The sequence below is a fragment of the Cavia porcellus genome, unplaced genomic scaffold, assembly GCF_034190915.1.
Source record: "Cavia porcellus strain 051 isolate PalLab524CR breed Dunkin Hartley unplaced genomic scaffold, mCavPor4.1 scaffold_5, whole genome shotgun sequence".
NCBI classification, from domain to species: Eukaryota; Metazoa; Chordata; class Mammalia; order Rodentia; family Caviidae; genus Cavia; species Cavia porcellus.
This window is the reverse complement of record NW_026947488.1, coordinates 69159384-69181407: the sequence shown is the minus strand read 5'-3', so window position 1 is coordinate 69181407 and position 22024 is coordinate 69159384. Positions and strand designations below refer to the sequence as shown.

General features: G+C 35.2%; 1 pseudogene; it reads right to left on the bottom strand.

The window, feature by feature from the left end:
• Positions 1–5509: 5509 nt before the first annotated feature.
• Positions 5510–5710, bottom strand: LOC111753510 (small nucleolar RNA U3; annotated as a pseudogene).
• Between the last annotated feature and the right edge of the window lie 16314 nt (positions 5711–22024).

Sequence of the window (22024 nt, the reverse complement as noted above, 5' to 3'; positions counted from 1 at the left end):
ACTAAGTGTATCACCACTCCTACCCTGCTTCTCTTTATTGTAAATACCTAAGTTGAAAGTTTGAAATTAGTTTAAAAATATTCAAGTTCAAATAACCAGTCACAATTTTTAGTGTGTAGCATTTTAATGTGTACCATTTAATTCCTCTCTCATCATCCCTACCTATGAAATGAGTGTAATATTTTATATTAATAATCATAACAATATTGTCATATATAAATTATTAAACACATTGACCATATCATAATTTAACAACCAATAGAGATTATTCTATCATGAAGAGATCTTCACACATAAATCTCTAACTTTCACTCTATTATTTTGCTTCTGTATCTATTTTATACATTGTGATGGTTTATTTTATATGTGAAACCGACTAGGTGAAGTAATGGTGGTACTAAAAAATTTATGGGTGTGTTTATGTGGTAGTTTCCAGACAAGATTTATGGATGTGTTCTATGTGACAGTTTCCAAAAGTATTAGCATTTAAATCACTAGAATGAGTAAATAAGTTTACCTCCACCAACGATTGTATATCACCCAGTCTTTGAGGGCTTTAATAGAAGGAAAAAGGCAGCAGAAATATAGTTTCACTCTCTCAGCCTGAGCTAGTTTTTTTTTTACTGGGTGGCTATTTCTAAAGTAGCTTGCCAAATAAACATTACGGGGTTATGAATTGCTTACTTTTCCTACTAAAGCTGTATTCCAGGTTATTCTTGTCTTGAACAAAGTATTGAAATGAAACAAATAAAAAGAAGTGGTAAAGTTTATTTGAAAAGGTAAAATGAAGAGTGAGGGAGAAACTAGTTCTGTAGAGTAAGCTCAGCTGAAAGAGGAAAAAGAAAGATAAAAATACATACTTGAGGGGCCAGTAGTTTAGTTCAAGGTACAAGAGCCTGCGTGGCAAGCATGAGGTTATGAGTTCAATCCCTGGTATAAATAAATAAATAGTGAAATACATAGTTGTACATACTTGAAGAAGTAGGGTGAACTCTCATGAGGAAAGCCATGGTAGAGAGATCTTCTTGGTGTTTGTGTTTTTCTGTACTGTCCAAATCTCAAGGAACTCTCTAAGAACTTCTACATATGGGTCCTGAGAGGTGGTGCTGGGATCCCATATCTCAGTCTGACACCTGGTGTAGGCCAGCCTTTTGAAAATCTGCTAGAGTTCTCATGAGAAATCCATATGCAGGCCTTTGAAAACTGTTCAGACATGTGTCCCCGGATCTTGTAATTAACAGGTCATACCTTCTTCCCAGCCAGTGGTCCTACACCCTAATCTGTCTCACTAGGGTATCTATCTTCTCCTGTCCTTGGACGTCAAACTCCTGATTCTTCAGTTTTCAGGCTTCAACCAGACCATGTACAATTCTTAGTCTTTTGGCTTGACGTGGCTTGGCTTAGTCTGGAAAAACACTGCTGTCTTCTTGCACTGAAGTTTGAAGAAAATTACTGTGTGTTACAGATATTCTCATCCTACAAAATAAGCAAAGGAACCAATCTTTATCCTATCTGTGAATTGTCTATCTACCTATATCTATCTATATCCTATTGGCTCTTTTTCTGAAAAACCCTCACAAATACATACATATATGGTTATCCTTATCTTTGACTCTCTATCCCTTCTTGCTTTCAATATATACTCTGAAAGTAGAAAAAAATATTGACACATAGTCATTGTAAATACATTATCTGAAGTGCCTTAAGAAAAAGAATTATAGTAAATCTTGTGGTTCACCTAAAGGTAACTCACACACTATGTGCAAGTAATCAGAATTAAGGTTTTAAATTTTCAGCTCTAATTCTTGATTTTAATTCTCTATTTCTGATTTGACAATTTAGAATGTACTCCATCATTTTAAAGAGTTTGGGACAGCATGATAGAAAAAAATTTATTGCATAATAAAAAATGAATTGAACTTGAAGGTCTAAAATTATTTACAGTTTAGGTTATTTGGATGTTCAATAAATAAATTTCCATATCACTCTTAATTGGTTTTAAATTTTCTTGAAATAAAATGCCTTTTTTCATAGGCACATATTAATATGGAGGAAAGGTGTCTGCCTTGAGCTATTTTGTTTTCCTTTTTAAATTTTTAATCCTGCTAGAAGTATAGTATGCTAATATCTACATTGCCAAAATCCACAGGGTGTGACAGCAGTGACTTTGGAAGACTATCATTAATTTTCAAGAAATTCATTACCAAATTATAGAAAGAGTGACATTTTGGAAATAATGTATTGTTCTTTTTGGTACAAAAATGACCTCTATCCCCAAGGGTCTTGGTCCTTCAAATAAGCTTATTCCCATAGTTGAGAGCAGGGTATTTTATCAAATTAACCATAAAGTTAATTTATTCTACTTATGAGCTGCTCTCACATTTTTATTGACCAAATTTGTTAATTTTAAGAGCTTAAAAGATAATTTTTATTTCCTGTTATTTTCTTTAAGAAAATATTTCACAGATCTTGCAAATTTGCAAGAAATTATTTTTGCATAAATTTTTGCTTCATATTGATGTGTGTGAATTATTTTATGTCTTAATGAATTTAATTATTTTTGAGTTTTTATTTTACTTTGGATTTATTACAGAAAATGATTTCCTTCCTTCTTTAATATCTTTAGCTTTTGATTTTTTTAGGTTTTTCTGAAGTCATTTCTCTGCCATCATTCTAATTGTTATGGCTTGTGTCTAGATGTCCCCTCAAAGCCTCATGTGGTCATGGTGGGGCTTTTCATAAGTGGTTGGACCCAGAGTGTTTGATGCTGGGATTAAGTATATGATGCTGGCATTAAGATGTGATTACTAAATTAGTCCACTGATTAGGTTGAAATAGTTCTAGGTCTGGACAGTAGGAAGGCCTACCCTGCATGTAGTACCTATTCTTTGAGTGAGTAGCCTGTATAGAATATAAGGGACAGAAATAGGGATGCTGCCATCACTTGCTGCTTCTTGCTACTTGGTTGCTCTGCTGCCTTCTACCTACTATAAACTGTTTCTCCTCTGTGTTGCTCCTCTGCCATGTCACCCTGCCTTAGAAACATCCAACTCTGAACTGAAACCTCTACAAACTGTGAGCTGAAATAAACGTTTGCTTCTTTAACTTTGGGTGCTGGGTATTTTGTCTCAGTAATACGAAAAGCAACTAAGACACTCCCTACAGTTAATAGTTTCAAGGGTAGTATAATCAAGGTTTGCAAGGAGACTAAGACAATACAGGACACATAATTCGTAGTATTATTTATAATAGTTTCTCAGGGTCAAATACTAAGAAATTTCAGGATATCTGTCTACATACTAAAGACCCAAGGAAATCCAACTGTGTGCCTGGATCCCATAGCAATGTCCTGTGTGAGTCCAGCAGAAGACCTACAGACTATGATAGTGTGCCCCACAAGTCCAACTGGAGACCTGGAGCCCACGACAATGACTCATGCAAATTTGTTTTATGGATTTGAACTGGGAAGGCCCAAAACTCAGTGGTGGAAGACCGAAATTCTATACCATCAAGGTGAGGATCTGTGACAGTAGGCTGAGGATTCTACAATAGAGCTAAGAAGCCACACTCAAAATAAGGACTAGGGCTGACCTGAGAAGCACCACTGCCATCCTCAGTGGCAACGAGGTTCTGAATTCTTCCAATGATAAGAACAGCTTAGTTCATATCAGGAAGCTAACACGACAAGCTTTTCTAGGAGACTGAGTAGCACATCATCTTCCCCATCCAGAGTCAGAAAGTGATAAAGACAAGAGCTACCCTAAAGTGAACCACAGCCATTCTCAGCGACAATGAGGTCTTCAGCTCCCCTGACAATGTGAACAGCCAAGTTCATATATGGAAAGAAGTTTGACAGTCTCCTCCAGGAAAACCAACAGCAACAGGAGAACCAACAGGACCACAGAGAACCAACAACACTAACAACTTCTGCCCTAGTTCTCCTTTTATGTTTGCAACAGTCCTCGGGTAGGATTGTACCATGATGATTCAGTTCAGCTGGTATTAAGTTAACCACAGTTTTTAATTCACCACAAGGGACAAGTATAGTTCACCACACCATTTATTTAAAGTAACTAGTAGCAGCAGTTAACAAAAGAACTAAGTAGCTTATCATGCCACTGAGTTCAGATATCCAACTAGGGAGACAGGATACTGGGCACATATATGATTGCTGTTAACAGGTGATTCTGAGTAAAAAGAAAAATGAGATCCAACATAAGAATGAGATTTTCAGGATCAAGAGAACCAAGTAGTGGAAGAACACAAGGCAAAGTCAGCATTCCACACTGTTTAGTTTCTCATGTGAAAGCTAAGGTCCTTTTGCTATGATTCTATATATGATGTCTTTACTCAGACCCTCAGAGACTTGCCAAGAAAAAAAAATTAATTAATTATCTAAACAAATTTCTCTCTTTTAATGAATCAGTATGCAGAGATGCCATAGCTTATGCATAAACTAGCTTATGAATAAGCTTATGTATAAGCATAAACATTAGCACAGCTTATGTAGAAAAGCTCTTCTCAACCTCAGACATGAATACGTGTACAGATTACCCCCAAGTGGATCAAAGATCAAATACGTTTTATCCCATGAGTGTGTCCCACAGGCTTCTCAAGCTGAACATTGATTTGTCCCCTCTCTTTCTTTAGCACTGATTTAGTTCTACTGGTCTTATTTTGCTCCCTTTCCCATCACCTTCCAACTATTCTACAGTGATTCTAATGCTCTCATTTGCAAAAGGTGGGTTGAGAACACTCCAAAACCTTCAGGGGTATTATGTCAAAATCTATCTTCAAGATTCAAGACAATCCTAAATTTCACTGCCAGTTGTAATGTCAATTTTGCTTAGTATCACTGAAGTCTGTTATGCTAAAATGGGCCTGATTCTTTTTCAGTTGCTTTGCAGAAGGCTTTCTTTTATTTGCATTGTGTGTTCTGTATCCTAGGCAACTCCTTCTCACCTCCCTACCACACAACCTGTCACAAAAAGACAGTCTCAGATTCTGAATCAGTATGCCTTTTTGTTGATTTCTATCAGAATATTATTAGGCCTGCAAATTTTCTGATGAAATTAGTCTATGCGTATCAATTCCTCATCAATTCCTCATTTGGGATGAGATTCCCTCATCCCAAATCCAAAACACACACACACACACACACACACACACACACACACACACACACACACACGTAAACCTTGTAAGAACCCAGGCATACTCAGATTGGACCAATCTAGAGTTAATATGGCTTCCTCAAATACAGTAGTTGGGTTTCAAAAAGAAGCAGTTAACCCATTCCTCTCACCCATCCACCTCCCATACTCTGAAGGACTGGGCTTAAAATACCTAAAATGCCACTTATGTCATACTCTATTTAGCAGAGAAATCACAGAAGTACGGGGGAAGAATTACACTCTGTGATTGAGAAGCCTTTAGAAAGAGTTATATGATGATATAGGAATAGCAAGAGCTGATGTTGGCTGGTATTTTTTGCCTTACAACAGGAAACACTACACTGTATCCTCTTCCTCCTGCTCTCCAAAGGAAACGAAGACTGATCATCAATAGCAAATAGCAGTTACAGTAAAGCAATGCCAAGTGTCAGTTTCATGCTCAGAGTAGAGCACTGTGCCTGCTTCTAGTACTCTATAAGATCAGAGAAACTTCTCTGGTAGCAAATGAGAGAAATGATCTTTGAAAGTGTGGTCTTAAGGCAGCTATCTTTGGAGACTGCCATGCAGACCTAATTTTGAATGTGTTTAGAACAGGCAAAAAGTAGCTCTAAGTTATGATGCTAGTTCTAAATTCAAATCAGTGCAACAAACCTACTCTTTCTTTAAATTCTCTTTTGCTATTTATTTTTTTCACTTAATCGAAACTAAACAGCATTGTGATTTGTCTTTGGTTTAATTATGTGATTTGAGGCAAACATAAAGTATTTAAAATGTTACTATGTAAAAATGCTAGTTATTATTTTCACTATTGATGCTATTATAGTACCAATTATATGTTGCATAGAAGTAATTTTCAAGGATTAATACTACAATAAATGAGACTCAAAATTAAACCTTTAAGAGCAACAGAAGTTGACTGAAATATAACACTGAAAGATAAACAAGTATGCATCATTGTAATCAATAAGTAATTATTAAAAATAGCTTCTCCATATTTAGTGTTTCAGTCACATTTTGAGCCTGAAAAAATATAACCTTGAGACAAAATATTGCAGTACAAATAGCAAGATGAAAGTGCTACCAATTAAAAGGCTAGCAAGGAAAAGAGCGAGGCCAAGATTGGTAAAATATGACATTTTGAGAGAATCTTGGTGTCAAAAATTAATTGAACGATGTTTATCCTTTACTAGACTGCTGTTTTATTTACCCCCAAATGAAATATGGATAGAACATATGTCAAGTCCCAAATCTGTTGAATTAAATATGCCCAACAATCTACTTAAGAAAATTTAAAAGATGCTGATCTATTTGTCTTATTTATTAGTATTATACCACACCACACTCCAACTGGAAGAAAACTCAAGCTGACATACAAAGTGCCAGACTGAGAAACATATGGTACTTTCTAATAACTAACTTCTGGTTATTTGTAGGTAGTGAAAATCTGTTTGGGGGCCTCTGTATAGCTTGATGAGAAAAAGCATCATGTTTATTTTTCAACATTTTCACGGAGAAGAATTTTCACATTTATTTACAGTGCAGAGGAAAAGGTACTACCTTTACTCGTGAAATGTGGGGATATTTTGGAGACTAGAGGGAATTCTTTTAATACATTTCTTTAGAAAGGGTTGGCAGCCGAGAGAGAAAATTTTGTGAGGTTTTTAAATATTTAATGTCCCACTGCTGCTGTACAGCTTGAGGGAAACTTGTGATTTTTTTATTGGCAAATATTTCAGGGCTTATTTCAACTTGTATGGAATTTTTTTAAAAAGTTTAATATTCCTAAACTGTAAAGTTAGATTAAAAAAAAAAAACACAACAGCTTAGTGAAGCAAGGTAATTCTTTCTTCGCAAAATTAAAAAAAAAACTAAGTATTAAAATTTTAACATTGTAAGTTTTTACAGCTAAATTAAAATGGCTCTTGTTATTCGGGTTTAAATTCATTATCTTTTAATTAATATTTGTTGGTTGGCCATTAATATGAATTTTTAATATTAAAGAATGAGTGAGTCCAACTTGTATGGTTTGTATTATTAAAAGTGAATAACTTATACATAGTTGTAGCTACGAACAAAAATAAGTGACAGTCCTGGAGAGGCACTCAACATTATATGAGAATGGAGACAGTTCATTTTAATGAGATGATTATAGAAAGGTAAAACAAAAATGTTAGAAATTCTCTCTTAATGACCTTGCTGCACATTTTGAACTGCATATGTTATTAACCTCATTAAGTGAGGTCACTAATTGTGTGCATTGCCTGGAAGATGAAACATATTTCTTATTTTTGATGCTTTATCCATGTAGTATATTTTAAATTATTTATCATGTAATCACCTATTATCAGAAAGGATTAGAATTAAAATTTTGTCCCATAAATTCAATGAGGGGGTGATTACAAACTATTAGAGCTTATACCTCTCTTCTCCTACTACTTATCAACTGTCTTCTAAGCTTTTATTGATTTTATTAACTCACTATGTCTCAAAAATTTTACCTTTAAAATGAAGTCATACCATATTTTGTCTAAGATATTTTGAGACACACCATTATTACAAGCAAACACAAATTGTCTCTGAATGAGTTTGATGGAAATCCAGACTGAAGCCACACTAAAACAGCATTAATTGTGAAAATATTCTTAGAGATATTACAATGAGTAGATAAGGAGATGTGTGAGAGAAATTGATTATAATCATGACCCCAAGTCTTTCTGTCCCATAATTCACATGTTTTATAACATGATTTGCATCCTTTCCTATTGAAGAACTTCTTTTCCCAATAGTTGAACCTCTGCTTACCTTAGGACTTCTTTGAGTCAATGATTTGTGCCAAATTTGATGATGTACCTATCCCATATCGAGGCTCAGGTAGTCTTTCATTCGAAGGGGTCTGTGAGAAACATGAAAAAGCCTGGGGAATGCAACCAATTCGTCCTCAGCAGTGTCTTGCTGTATCACCTACTATGCAGTGCACCCTGTCCGCAGGCCACAAATTCATGAGCAGGCTCATTCATGATCTCTTTATCCTGCTCACATAAGCAAAAATCCCTTTAGTCTCATGAAAAGGAATAATTGTCCATGATGTTAGCCATTAAGTTTAGGAGAGCATTGTTATACAGTAATGGACAACCAGAACAATGTGTGTCTCAAAATCAGTGAAATATGGTAGCAATATCTATCTGTCAGGGCTGTGGAGTGGAATTGATTCAATACCTGTAAGGCACTTAAACAGTCTCACATAGAGTAAGCCTAAAGAAATGCTATCCACATTATATCAATTTCTACCATATTCAACAGAAAAAATTTGCTTCAAATTTTCTTCTTGTGTAAAATAAGATTTCTGGTGAGCATAATGAGTATGAAAAATAAATATAAATAAAAATATAACATATCTAATAGATCCTAAGTGGACAAAATATACAAGTCAAAGAAGAAAGTGATTTATTGGGTATAGTTTCAGAGATTTCAGCCCATAGTCAGACGGTTCCAAGGCAAGAAGGGTATGATGAAGCAAAACTGGCCACTTCACAGCAACTGTGAAGCAGAGGTCAAAAGAAGAACACCAGTAAGAAATGGAGTCCCCAAAGGCCTGCCAGTGATCCTCCTCCTCTCACGGTTCCTCCTCCTAACTGCACCCTCAGCTATCTATGCAAGTCAACAGTAGTGAATTCATTCACTGGTAAGCAAAGTGCTTTCAACATCCAATCACCCTCCCAGTAGTGTCTTAATAGAGTCAAGCTGATAATCGCATTTAACTAGTGTAAACGAGGCTTGCTGGCACATCCCTGAAACTTCAGTACTTGGGAGGCTAAGGCAATGAGTCATCAGTTCAGGTCCTATCTGGGTAACTTAGTAGTTTGTGAAACCCTGTCTCAAAATAATAAAATAAGAAATGGCCGGAAATGTAGCTCATTGCAAGGACTCTGGATTCAATGCCCAGTACTACAAGAGGGAACAACAACAGCAACAACAACAACCAAAACTAACTGCTAATGAGTTAGAAACACATATTAAGCCAATACAAAAGAAGCAAATTTGAATTCTGTCTGGGATATACAAGGATGCTATTTTTTTTGGTAATGGTAATGATAAAGCAAAGTGAAATGCATAATAGAATAAATAAACTACACTTGCAATGATCCCAAAATATGAAAGTACCCAATGCATACCAGAGTTGCCTACCTTCTGTGACTAGAAAACATAGTAAAGGAAAAAAAAAATATGTGGCTGGAATGGTAGGTTGACAAGTTGATATTCTGATTAAGCAAAAAAAAACCCTTCCTCCCTTTAAGAAATTGATGTGTTAAATGCTTCTAAAAAGATGTGTTATGGCAAAAATACTATTTTAGAACTACAGTTCTAATAATAACAGGAAGGAAGATTAGAAGCTAAGACATAATCATCTGGTTGAAAAATAATCAGGGTCTGTGGAATCTAAAGTCTGTGGAAGTCAAAGAAGTAGACAGACATTTGAAAGACACACTGGAAGACAACTACACTTCTTAAATATTCTACTAAATAGTGAATATTTAGCAAATCGATCTCATATACAGTATGGCATGAAATTCTTCGAAGTTATTTACAGAGCTTGATTAACACATTATCCATGGTAACAAAACTGAGGTTAAAATCTTAGGTCTGCCTGATACCAAAGTCAAATACTTCTTATTCTTGTTTCCTATGTATCAATTTACAGAAACAAGACAACAAAAAGTAAATATACCAAAAGCTACTACACCAAATACACCAAAATATACCAGAAACTAAATACACCAAATATTTTGTAATTTTTCATTCAGTTTACTATTCAGTGTCAAACAAAATCCCTATAAGGTACAAAAACATTAACTTAATTCATCAAACTTCATAGAAATGAGTCTTCAAGAATTGATTTTGGTCAGATAAAGTTTCATTGGGTAAAGTTTTAAAAACGACAGTCAGATATAGTGATACAATGAGGATTGCCAAAGAACCCCCAAATTTTATTAGTGGACTAGGTTACAAGAAAGCAAACTCTGAAAATAAAATGTTAGCAGTTAGGTGATAAGATCTCTAGGTACCGAAAAAGAAAATATGTTTTTGAAAAATGTTCATCACTGAGAAGAGACAGTATATGTGATGGTGAAGGAGCACTCGCTAACAAGAGAACATCAAAGCCATCTTCAAGCTGTGTGAAGAGACGTCACCAACTTAACGGTATGTGGATTTAATGTTATATGTAATGATTAGTAATGAGTCAGTTCAGAATTTTAAGTTTAGAATAATGAGCAGAAATATAAGGGTAATAGCTTTTTACTACTAAAATATAGTTTCCATTATCTAAAGCTACCAAACTATGAAAAGAGTTTATGAGATTCTGATACCTAATTCTGAAAATATTCAATTAGCATTCATTTAAAAATATCAATTAAAGTTTGACACCTGGTACCAAAAAAAATTAAAAAATAAAGACATTAATTAAGTAACTAAAATGTGCCAAGTTCCATGCTAGGTATTCAGGAAGAGCTATGAGCAAATTAATTTGTCAGAAATAATCATAGAAGGGATTCTACATGTGTGTTTTAACAGCTCTTTAAATAGTACTTACTGTATTCTATGCACTGTTTGAAATACTTCAATATTAATTTACCTTACAAATGGGGGAACTAAGGCTAAAAAGAAGTAATTTGTGCCAAAGCTTGTATGTAGAAAGTATCAGCATTGAAATTCTAATACAGATGGTCCAAGGTCCAGTTCTGTACTCAGGTTGCCTAGGATCACCGCCTTCATCTGCCCCATGACAAGCAACTTGAATACGTGCCTGATTAGGTGCCTCCATGCCTTAATGTGAAGAAGACTGTGAGAGGTCCTACACGCTGGAGAAACCACCGGAGTCAAATCTTGACAAATTCATCCTATACCCAGAGACTAGTTAGATTAGACTGGATTAGTTTTAATTACTATTTGCTGGATTTATCTTTCATATCCATATGCACAAAACATGCATGCTACTGTGTAGAAGTGTGTTTCTATTACATGTACCTCTCAGAAGTAAAACAAACCTCTGAGTATCTATGGAAAAGACAGTTTGGAAACTGATTTTTGTTAAACATAACACATTTTAAGGAATCTGTATAAACTTAAGATTTACTTCTGATTATGAAGTGGGAACAAAGAAACTGGTAAAATGAGAAGTTTAACTGTTAGAATACTATACGTTTGGGGTTTTATAAGCATGTTGTATTTTCTTAAAAATTTATAGGAGGTTTGTTGGTAAAAACTTTTATTATAAGACAAAGAAAAGAGTTTCTTTCATAATCTTCTATTCTTCTAGGCAGAACTAAAAGTAGGAATTTGGAAATGTGAACAAAATATGGAGACTGTCTCTCATTCACAATTTGAGGGTGAAGTGCTGAAAATCTTAACTGACATCTACTCTCTTATTTTACGCATGACAGAAACTTCACCCAAAGAAGTTTATGAAAGTTGGATGGAGCCAGTTGAACAAAAAGAATAAACTGACTGTATAATAAAGGCCATTAGAGCTCTAATGCCCTATGCAGATAGGAACTTTGACATGTCTGAAATTGGCCTAGAACTGCTGGCTTCCTCTTGATAAGCCAGTGCTCCAATTACTCTCTCATTGTACACAGGGACAGCTGGGTAGAGTTTGAATGTGTGTGTTCCTACAAATGTCACACGCTGACACACAAATGTCCCAAGGTGACAGTACTAAGAGCACAGGCCTTTGAAAGGTGACCCGGCCATGCACACCGCACCCTCACAATAGGATTAGTGCCTTTCTAATAGGGTTTTACAACACAGGCCTGGCCCCTTTCCACCCTTTTTCCTGGTCCACCTGAAGACAAAAGATCAAGGTGAAATTTTCAAAGCAAGCCAGACATTAAATCAGCGGCTATTTTGATGCTGGGGTTGCCAATCTCTAAAACAGAAATAAATGTTTTTCTTTTGTAAGTTACCAAGTTCAAGATACGACGCTATAGCAGCCCCAACTGATTCTGATTCGGTGTTATGATTCATTTGGATATTAGAACATTGGCACAGAACCTTAGGCAACTTAATCTGAGCTTCAGTTTTCACCTCTGTAAAATGTAGATGGCAATGGAAGTTATATCACACTGCTGTCCTGAAGATTACATAAGAAAAGTCACATAAAGCACCTAGCCCTGCAAGAAGTCAGTGTGCAATAAATATTATCATTCATTGTTTCATTATCCTTACTTACCAAATTACTGCACATGAACTCAGCTAGCTTATCAGAGCAAAGTAATTTTATTCTTTAAATTCTATTGTCTTTTTTAAAAAGTTTCCTAGTGAACATAATATGGTAAGATCAAAATATGAGACAACTTAAAAAGAGACAAATATGAGCATAAAAGGCCAGCATATCTTATTACTGAGGGGTCGTAAGCAAACTTTAAATTTCTAGGGTTTATTTTTCTCAGTAAAAACTAGTGATACCTACCTTGTGAAGTAATGATGCTTAAGGAAAAAGGTAAAATATTCTTTAACTTACTCCTGGAATTTATTAAAATCTTCTGTAAATGGTAGTACTCACAATTATTTATTTCACCTTGTCTTCTTATGTATTCTAAAGGTTTTGGAGTCCATGTAAACTGCATAATGTGAAAAACAATCCCAAATATCAGCAAGATTACTTCCTTTCATCTAGATTTTGCTTATTTTATTTCTCTATATTTGTTCTTCTGTTCAATTATTTGACTACAACCAAATACATTCAAATGCAGACGCCAGCCAGATGCAGAGGCATGAACATACTGTCCTAGTTACTCAGGAAACTGAAGCAGAGAATTGCTTGAGCCCAAGAGTTTGAGGCCAGCCTGTAAGTCATAATCAGACTTCATCTTCTAAAAATATGTAGAAGTGGAAAACACAGAACTATAGCAGTAGATAATGCATTCACCATCCATCCGCTTTGAAAGAAGGTGTAAATCCATTCAGGAGATCCATCTTGTTCAATGATCAATCCCAATTCATGCCTTAAAAGAGAAAGATGCAGGAAATTTCCACTATTCTGTGAAAATAAAAGGTGAAAACATTAGATTTGACCTTTTAGGATATGTTCTCAAAAATCCCAGGATAGTAATTTTCAGGGGAGTCATTAGGATGACAAAGAACTGAGGACATAATGCAACCCCAACAAATACCAAAAAGAGGATAGGAGTGTGTCTTGAGGGCATAGAGAAAGAACTACAGTGGCAATATGCACCTCTGATGCACAATTATATGCACTCTCTGACGGTACCTTTATTGGTATGCTAAAGGGTACTCTCAATTTTTTTTAGAAATAGAATTGAGTGGACAGAAAGAATCAAATGCACTGAACAGAAAAGCCATCGAGGGAAGAATTTCAATTCATTCAATACTTTCATTTGATTTTGAGTAGTAGTTCTCAAAGTACAATGTCAGATCCACAACAAGAGTTTGTCTGGAAACTTAATAGAAATGCAAATTATCATTCCATTCCAGACTAATGAATCAGAAATTCCAGGGAGAAGGCTATAGGTAAGATCAACTGCAGCAAACTGTGTTTGGAAAAGCCCTCTAGATAACAATGTTTATCGTTGTAGAACCACCCATTCAGAGAAAAGTTCTCTCATCCTCATTCCTATTTTTTACTATAATTTACAATGTATTCTTATATACCTATCTGAACTGTAAAGATAAGAGAACAAAGGTATAACATTTAGCAAATTGAGATAGATCAATTTAAATATTTGGCAAATCTATTACTGACTAGTTATGATGAAAGCAAAAATTAATTTTGAGTCACAGGTATTTTCATGCCATGCATGAAATTCACAAAATAGCACTTAGGTTCTGGGCATGCCATCCCATATTTGAATGTAGAAAAATCAGAATGTGATACCTCAAAATATAATTATTTAGCATATTCTGAGACACTTCTAATACAAGAGTAAGTTGAATAAGCAGTCCTTTTGGAAAATAAGCTTATATCTTATCAAGGAAATCTCTGTTAATAAAGTGCTCATATCACCAAGGGGCTGCTAATAACATCACTATCTGAGAACTTGTTATATGCATGATATGGCATTCTCTACCCACCACTCATTCCTCTTTTACTTTCTTATAACTAATGTCAGCAATACGACTCAGCAGCCCAAGCCCTTGGTCCTTTCATTCAATTGTCATGAATTCCTCCTTAGAAATCCTATCCGCTACAGAACATGATGCACAACAGAGGAATCTGGAAGTTGACATCATGCCCATGCCCATTAGACAGTCATCTATTCTGAGAGTCCTTTCTGCTTTTCCAATACGCATTTACTCTCACTTAGTTCATCTAGGCTCTCTCTCAGCTCCTCCTACTGATATGGTGTGTAAGCTCCTAGACCTGACTTGAGTGTGGGGTATTCACTTTTCTTTCATATGATACTCTCATAGTTGTAATTAATTTGGAAATGTGTTTTTGCTTTTCAGTTTATTTTGTGAATTCAATTACTGAACTCTCAGAGAGTAGAGAAAATGTTTTTCTTTTCTCCCCAATATCAGGCATATTAAATCCAAGGGAATATGTAATGTGATTAGAATAATCCAGTACAGTACTTATTAACTGGAGAGGAAAAGATATGGATTATAAACCGAAAATAAAAATGTCCTCAGTAAAACCTTCCATATCATCACTAACTCCTGTCAAATCATTTGTACCCTGTAGTAGATTGGTAACCAGTGGTCAATTTAAACACTAGCTGAACTTCTGAGCATGAATGGCCCACCTGAGAACTGTTGCCAGCATAAAAGGGAGACCTGGGGAGGAAGAGTGGCATTGCGGTTTCTCCTAAGGGTTGATGTTGTTTGGAGCTGTTGATTCTCCTGGAGGAGCTTGTCATAGCTAACTTCCCTGGTATGAATTTGAACTCTGTCATTGGAGGAGCTGGGGACCTCACTGACACTGAGAATAGCTGCAGTTCACTTTGAGGGAACTCCTGTCTTTACTACGTTCTGACTTGGAGGATAACATGCATGCTGCTCAGTCTCCAGGAGAAGTTTGTCATGCTGAATTCCTCATATGAACTAGGCTATCATCATCAGAAGATCCTAAGACCTCTTTGTCACAGCGAATGGCTATGGTGCTTTTTGGGGAAGGCCTGGCCCTTATTTTGAATGAAGGCTTCTTGGCTCCAGTATAGAAGCCTCAGTCTACTGGCACAGATTCTTCAGCCTGCTGGCATAGACCTTCTAGCTTCTACCTCTGACTTTTTGGTCTTCCAAGCTCAGATCCATAAAACAGACTTGCACAAGTCATTGACATGGGCTCTAGCCTTCCAGCTGGATTTCTGGGAGGCATTGCCACTGGCTCTAGGTTTTTAGCTGGAATCCATACCCTCAGCTGGATTTTCTAGGTCTTTAGTGTTGTGGACAGATCTCCTTCACTTTCTTGTATCTAATTATAAATAATACTGTAAATTCTATTTGTAATTGTTCTCATAGCAACCCCTGACTACAACATATGTCATCACTAAAGGACATTATTTCTCAAAGTCCAGCTGATCATATACAAACAGGACACATCAATATAAGAAACCGAAACTTTGTTAAAGCTCTGATCATTACAAGAGACTAGCATTATTCAAAAAATTCTGTTGAGGAAGAGAGAGAGAGAAAGAAAGAAAGAAAGAAAGAAAGAAAGAAAGAAAGAAAGAAAGAAAGAAAGAAAGGAAGGAAGGAAGGAAGAAAGGAAGGAAGGAAGGAAGGAAGGAAGAAAGGAAGGAAGTCACTGGATGTGAATTTTTTAGCCCACATCATCTTTCCTATGAAATACTCTACCTGATAAATCTTGATTTAACCTCTTAGTGACATAAAGACTGCTTTATTCACTGGCATGCTCCTCAGGTGTTCCCGGTATAAGAAGAGCTACTTAAAATGTATTCCATTCCAGAAAGGAATGGAATTTCACATATTAGTGATCCTCTCATGTCATATAGCTACTGAATCCCTAGGTAAGGTGTTAATGAGAAATATAGCATAACTACCAAAAAATTCAAATCATGCTGCATTCACTGTGTATCGTGTAAAACTCCAAAAGATCATCAGATTCAAGATGATCTAAAACACTGTAGTAATGCTGTTGTGTCCTAATAAGATATACTGCCGCTCATTCACTTTTGTGATATTTTAAAAAATTAGTCTATAAAATTTTCATGGCCATTTCAAAGCATTAAACTTTAGGAAATAGCTTGAAATGAAAAGTTGTTGAGATTGTGCTGATGGCACAATTTAAAATTTAGAGTGAAGAACTAAGAATCAAGAGGAAAATATGAGTAAAAAATATTTTTTAAAAGTTGCTCTAATGATCACACTAAGTATAAAGGTTTTTTTTTTTTTTTTTTGAGGGAGCTAAACAGTCAGCACTGTGTCAAAGGCAGATAGATTCGGTGTTGGGAGAAGAATATTAAAAACGCTGGTGACAGGAGTCTGGAGATGAAAAACAGCAGAAGGAAATCATCTGGCCACCAACAGTGCTAGAACAGAAAAGAATTCAGTTGTTTGACTTGTAAACTTGCAGGGCCCCCCACCAGACCAGTAACCACAGGAGCCACAGCATCAAACAAATATGGTATTTGATAGAACGTAGAAACAGCAAACACCATAGCCACTGAAGCCTGTGCAGTTCCTGCATCCCTCCCAGAGCCCCTGTTCCTTGCATGTGTGTTGACTTTAGGTCAGTGGGCCCACAGTGTGAAAGTGAATGGATTACATGTAGGTGAAAGGACTTGATACATTAGCACTGAAACTTCCAGACTCTTATTTTTCTCAAACCTGGTTTTCCTTGACAAAAGGATGACACATTAATACAGATTTTTCAGAGAAAAGGCTTTGAATGCTCAGAAGATTCCCATGACCTTTGTTTTAAAGATTCATTCCAGCTGTTTAAAACAAGAAAGACAAAATACATATGACTTGGAGTGTGCATGGTCTAACACCTACCAGCCTTGACTCAGTTGCTTGACTTTAAAAATGGAAATAGTAATATCAAGCTCACAGTTTTATAGATCTCTGTTAAGGTTACTAACAGATCTCATATGTGACATTGGTTCCATAAGATTATAATGGATTTGAAAGATCCCTATCACTTAGTGATGTGACAACCATTGTATTGTCATGATACAACTCATTAGCCACATGTTTGTATAAAAGACAGCATAAAAAACCTTTATGCATTGTCACATAAAAGTATGGCAAATATAATTCTGTACAGGGAAAATTGCTCAATAATAATAAAAATTATTATGTCACAGCTTTTTGTATTTACTGTATAATACTTCTATCATTGTTTTAGAGTGTATTTGTATTGTAAAAATTCACTATAAAGTAATATGCCATTTTAAAGATGAAACCAGCCTTACATAACTGTTTATCATTTCACAATGGTATTAAGAAGCCATGTCGAGTGATTGACGTAGACCATGTAAGTTTGTGTAAGTATACTTTATCATGTTTGCATAACAATGAATTACCTCATGGTGCATTTTCAGAATATACCCCATTGTCTAAACCTGGGACTATATCTCTTGGACATTACAACTTGCTGAAACTTCAAGCAGCACATGCCATATTTTCCTAACAGAACTTGCCATCTTCAGACACTGATTTCTACAAATACTTGAAACTACCATCACCCACCACACCTCTAAGCCAGAAGATAATGATCTTACAAGATTTCTTCTCTTCACTCAATTCAGGCTTCCTACTTTGTGACATTTCTCAAGACTTCTCCCCTTTCATTTCTCCACAACTTGTCATTATTTGGGTTCCTATCACTTCTTATGGAAATTATTGTAGCCACAATTATTCCTTGTTCATCATCATAACTCCAGTACTGTAGTCTCCATTTCCCTGTTCAAAAGAAAAAAAAAATTGACTTTTTGAGATGGAGTCTCACTATGTACTCAGATTAACCTTGAACTCACTATGTAGCACAGATTATCCTGAAACTTGTAGCAATTCTCCTATTTTAGCTTTCTGAGTGCTAGGATTACAGCTGTCTGCCATCTGACCTGTAGAACAATTTTTTTTTTTTTACCTTCAACATACTTAGTGGAGGGTGGACAGTAAAATTATAGACAGAGAAATGGTAGAATTGGCTTGATATTGGAAATAGTAAATTAACATAAAGTTCCTGTAGGAACTTATTTTCAGTTGAATTTTTTCACTATAAGTTTATTTCAAGAAGAATGCTATTAAAAGAGTAGAAAAAAGGAAATATTTCTAATTCTTTCCAAGATATCTGGTCCCTTATTTGTCAGAAGTCACTGAAAAGAATAGTCATTCTTTTTACTTTGGCTTTGCTGTTTTAAACACAGATATTGCTGATTGTGGATAAAATGGTATCTATCCCCAAGTCATATGTCAGAACATAGAGAACTCTAAAAGCAACAATAGCACTTTCTGACTGGCAGAGGTGCTGCAATGTCATCTTGCTCTTTTCTTTTTGAACCCAGCGGGCAGACTGGGCTCATAAACAAATATGTGGCAATTACATTATGAGTGTCACTTATCTCAGTAAACTAAGTTACAAACTCACTAAAACCACCTGGCTCTGAATGGAAACTTCAGTGCTGCCAGATCTTATTTGCAGATTTTCAGAGAACAAGTATACTAGGATAAGGACAAAGAATAAACAGGGCCCAAATTTTCCATAATTTGCCAAAAGGAAAGTGACCAATAATAGTGTCCTCAGTTCATCATACAATGAGTTCATCTTGTATAGGCAAGTAGTATCAGAAATACCATAGATGTGACCACTAACATAGAATCATGAAATTTAGAGGCTAGAAATTACACTAGAAGAACAGCTTCATCATATCAGTAGAAAACACTGAAGTGCAGAAACGAGGTTTACTTGCCAAGATGAACTCTGCATAGAATGGGGCAGATCAAAGAACAGAACCCTGTTTTTCCCAATGCATAAGAGACCAGCCCTTGTTAGTCACATACACTGAGCTGTCAACTCTTCCTGAATCATAATAGATAGGTTCTGAATTATCTATTTCACACATGTGAACCGCTCTGAGATGATTTCAGACCTACTAAACACATAGAAGATGTGTCCCTAAGTGTGTCTTGCTTCTCATGAAATCCTGTACCAAGTGACAGAGGTAGAAATGTCTCAGCTCATCAGTCCAAAATAAGAACATGATCTTGAAATTAATGGTCCTAAAATTGTATCAATACATTTATGAAATATAAGGATGCACCCTCTTACGTATGTCATTAGTATTGTACTGGAGTCATATCTGGAGCAATTAAGCATGACAAAGAAATAAAAGGCACCCAAACTGAAAAGGAAGAAATAAATTTGACTCTGTTTGCAGACACCATATATAGTAAATCATGAACTAGACCAAAAAAAGACTTAAAAATCTATTCATTAAAATTAAGACACAAAATTAACATGCAAAACCTGCATGCATTTTAACATGCATTTCCACACACTAAGTACTCAGATAAAGGAAATCAAGAAAACAATCCTGTTTAAAAGTGCCATATAAATGAATAAAATACTTAACAAAACTTAATCAAACAGATGAAAGACATAAAAAATTGTAAAACATTAATGAAGAAGTAGAAGAGGACACAAAAGATAACTTATGCTATTTAGTTTTAAGAATTAATGTTAAAAATATCTATACTACTTAAAGTGATCTGCAGAATCAATGCAACTTGTCATCAAAATTCCATTGATAATATTACATATTTTTTTCTTTTAAATCCTAAAGCTTACAGGAGCCAGACAAAAACTTTCAATATATAAAAGTATTTCAAGAAAAATGTGACAATCAGAAGCCTCCTATTAAAATATACTATAAATTGAAGGAATGAGAAAATAAAAAATCAAGATACATTTTGTAAAGGTACAGATTTCTCATGAAGAATGGGATTTTTATGTATATTTAAAATGTACAAATAAAGTTAATATTAAAAATACTAAATATACTGCAAAGCTATAGTTGACAAAATAACATGGCACTAGTATAAAATACACATACCGAAAAATGAAATATAATAGAGGGCCAAAAATAAGCCCACACATCCTTAGTTGTTTGATTTTTGTCAAGGATTACAAAAGTGCACAACAAGAAGTTCCTTAAATAAATGATATTGGAAAACTGGATACCCACAGGCACAAGAATAAAATTTGACCTTTACTATATTCCATATGCAAAAACAAACTCAAAATGAATTAAAGACAACACAGATTACTTGAAACTACCACAAGAAGACACATAGGAAAGCTCAATCACATTGGTCTTGGAAGGAATTTTAGATATGACCACTGTAATGGTTAATACACTGTGTCAAATTGAGAAGTTTAGAAGTTTAACTAAGTGACTCAGCAAGGGGTCAATGTCCCCACTTTATAAACCTCCTGAGCTTGTGCAAGTCTAGAGCAAGAGATGATGTGAGTTTTACACCCCAGAGTGGATAACCTGCTTGCACTATAAGAAGAGGAGATACCTTTTTTTGCTCTTGCTCTCCTGCCTTGAACTGTTGCCTCTCACCACGCCTCTCTGCTTTGGAGTCAGCTAATTACTAACTGAAACCTCCACAGACTATGAGCTAAATAAACCTTTCCTTCCTTAATTTTGGTCATCAGGTATTTTGTTCCAACAATGAGATAAAAATAATGAAGACACCCATAAAAGAACACAAAAGCAATGCAAAAGCAGGCAAAGACAATTTTGTCAAACAAAAATGCCTCTGTATAGCAAAGTGAACAAACAGTAAAAACACGATCTACGGATTATGTGAAAGTATTTACAAACCAGACATCTGATAAGGGTTTAAAATAAATATATAAGGAACTCAACAGTTAGTAAATAGTGCATTTTAAAAATAGGCAAAACACTAGAAGACACAATTGTGAAAATGCACAATATTATTAATTATTAGATAGATATGATATAAAGTCACAATAAGATAGCACTTTACAGCCTTTCTATCAAAAAGACAAAAGATAGTAAGTATTGGCATTCCCTTATACACTTTTGGTGCAAATATAAATTAGTACAAGATAGAATAATCTAGTATCTATTATTGAAACTCCTCAAAAAGTTAAAAATGAAACTATCATATGATCTAGCAATCCCATGATTGGGCAGATATCCAATAAAATCTATATGTAGAAGGAATATTTACAATCACATAGACAACCAAGATACAGAATGAAATACACATACACACACACACACACACACACACACACACACACATACACACACACATACCAGAACCCAAGAATATTATCCATCCTCAAAGAAAGGAGAGTATTTGGGACAATGCAAATAAACCTATAGGACACTAAACTAAGTGCAATAAGGTAGGAGTAGAAGACAAAAGATCATTATTTCACATTTATGTGGAATCTGAAGCATGTTGCACTCATGGAAGCAGAAAGAATAAGGATGCCAGAGGCAATGGGGACATGTTAGGCAAAAGGTAAAAAGTTTCACTCAGAAAGAGTAAGTTCTGGAGATCCACTGTACAACATGATGATTATTGTTGAGAGTGCTGTAGCACACACTTGCGAATTGCTAAAAGAGGAGATGCCAAAGCTTCTAATCACAAAAGGACCAACATGTGAGATGATGTCTATGTTAACTAGCCTGATCTACTCATCTCACCATTATACATACATCAAAGCGCCATGAGGAGTACTATAAACATATATCATCTTGTCAATTTAAGAAAAGAAAACTAAAATTACCTATTCTAGTAGATACTTAGCTGCTGCTACTTTGCTTATGGATCTATAGTCTCTGAGTCACAAATTACTGCATTAAGTTACTAATTAATGTATTCAT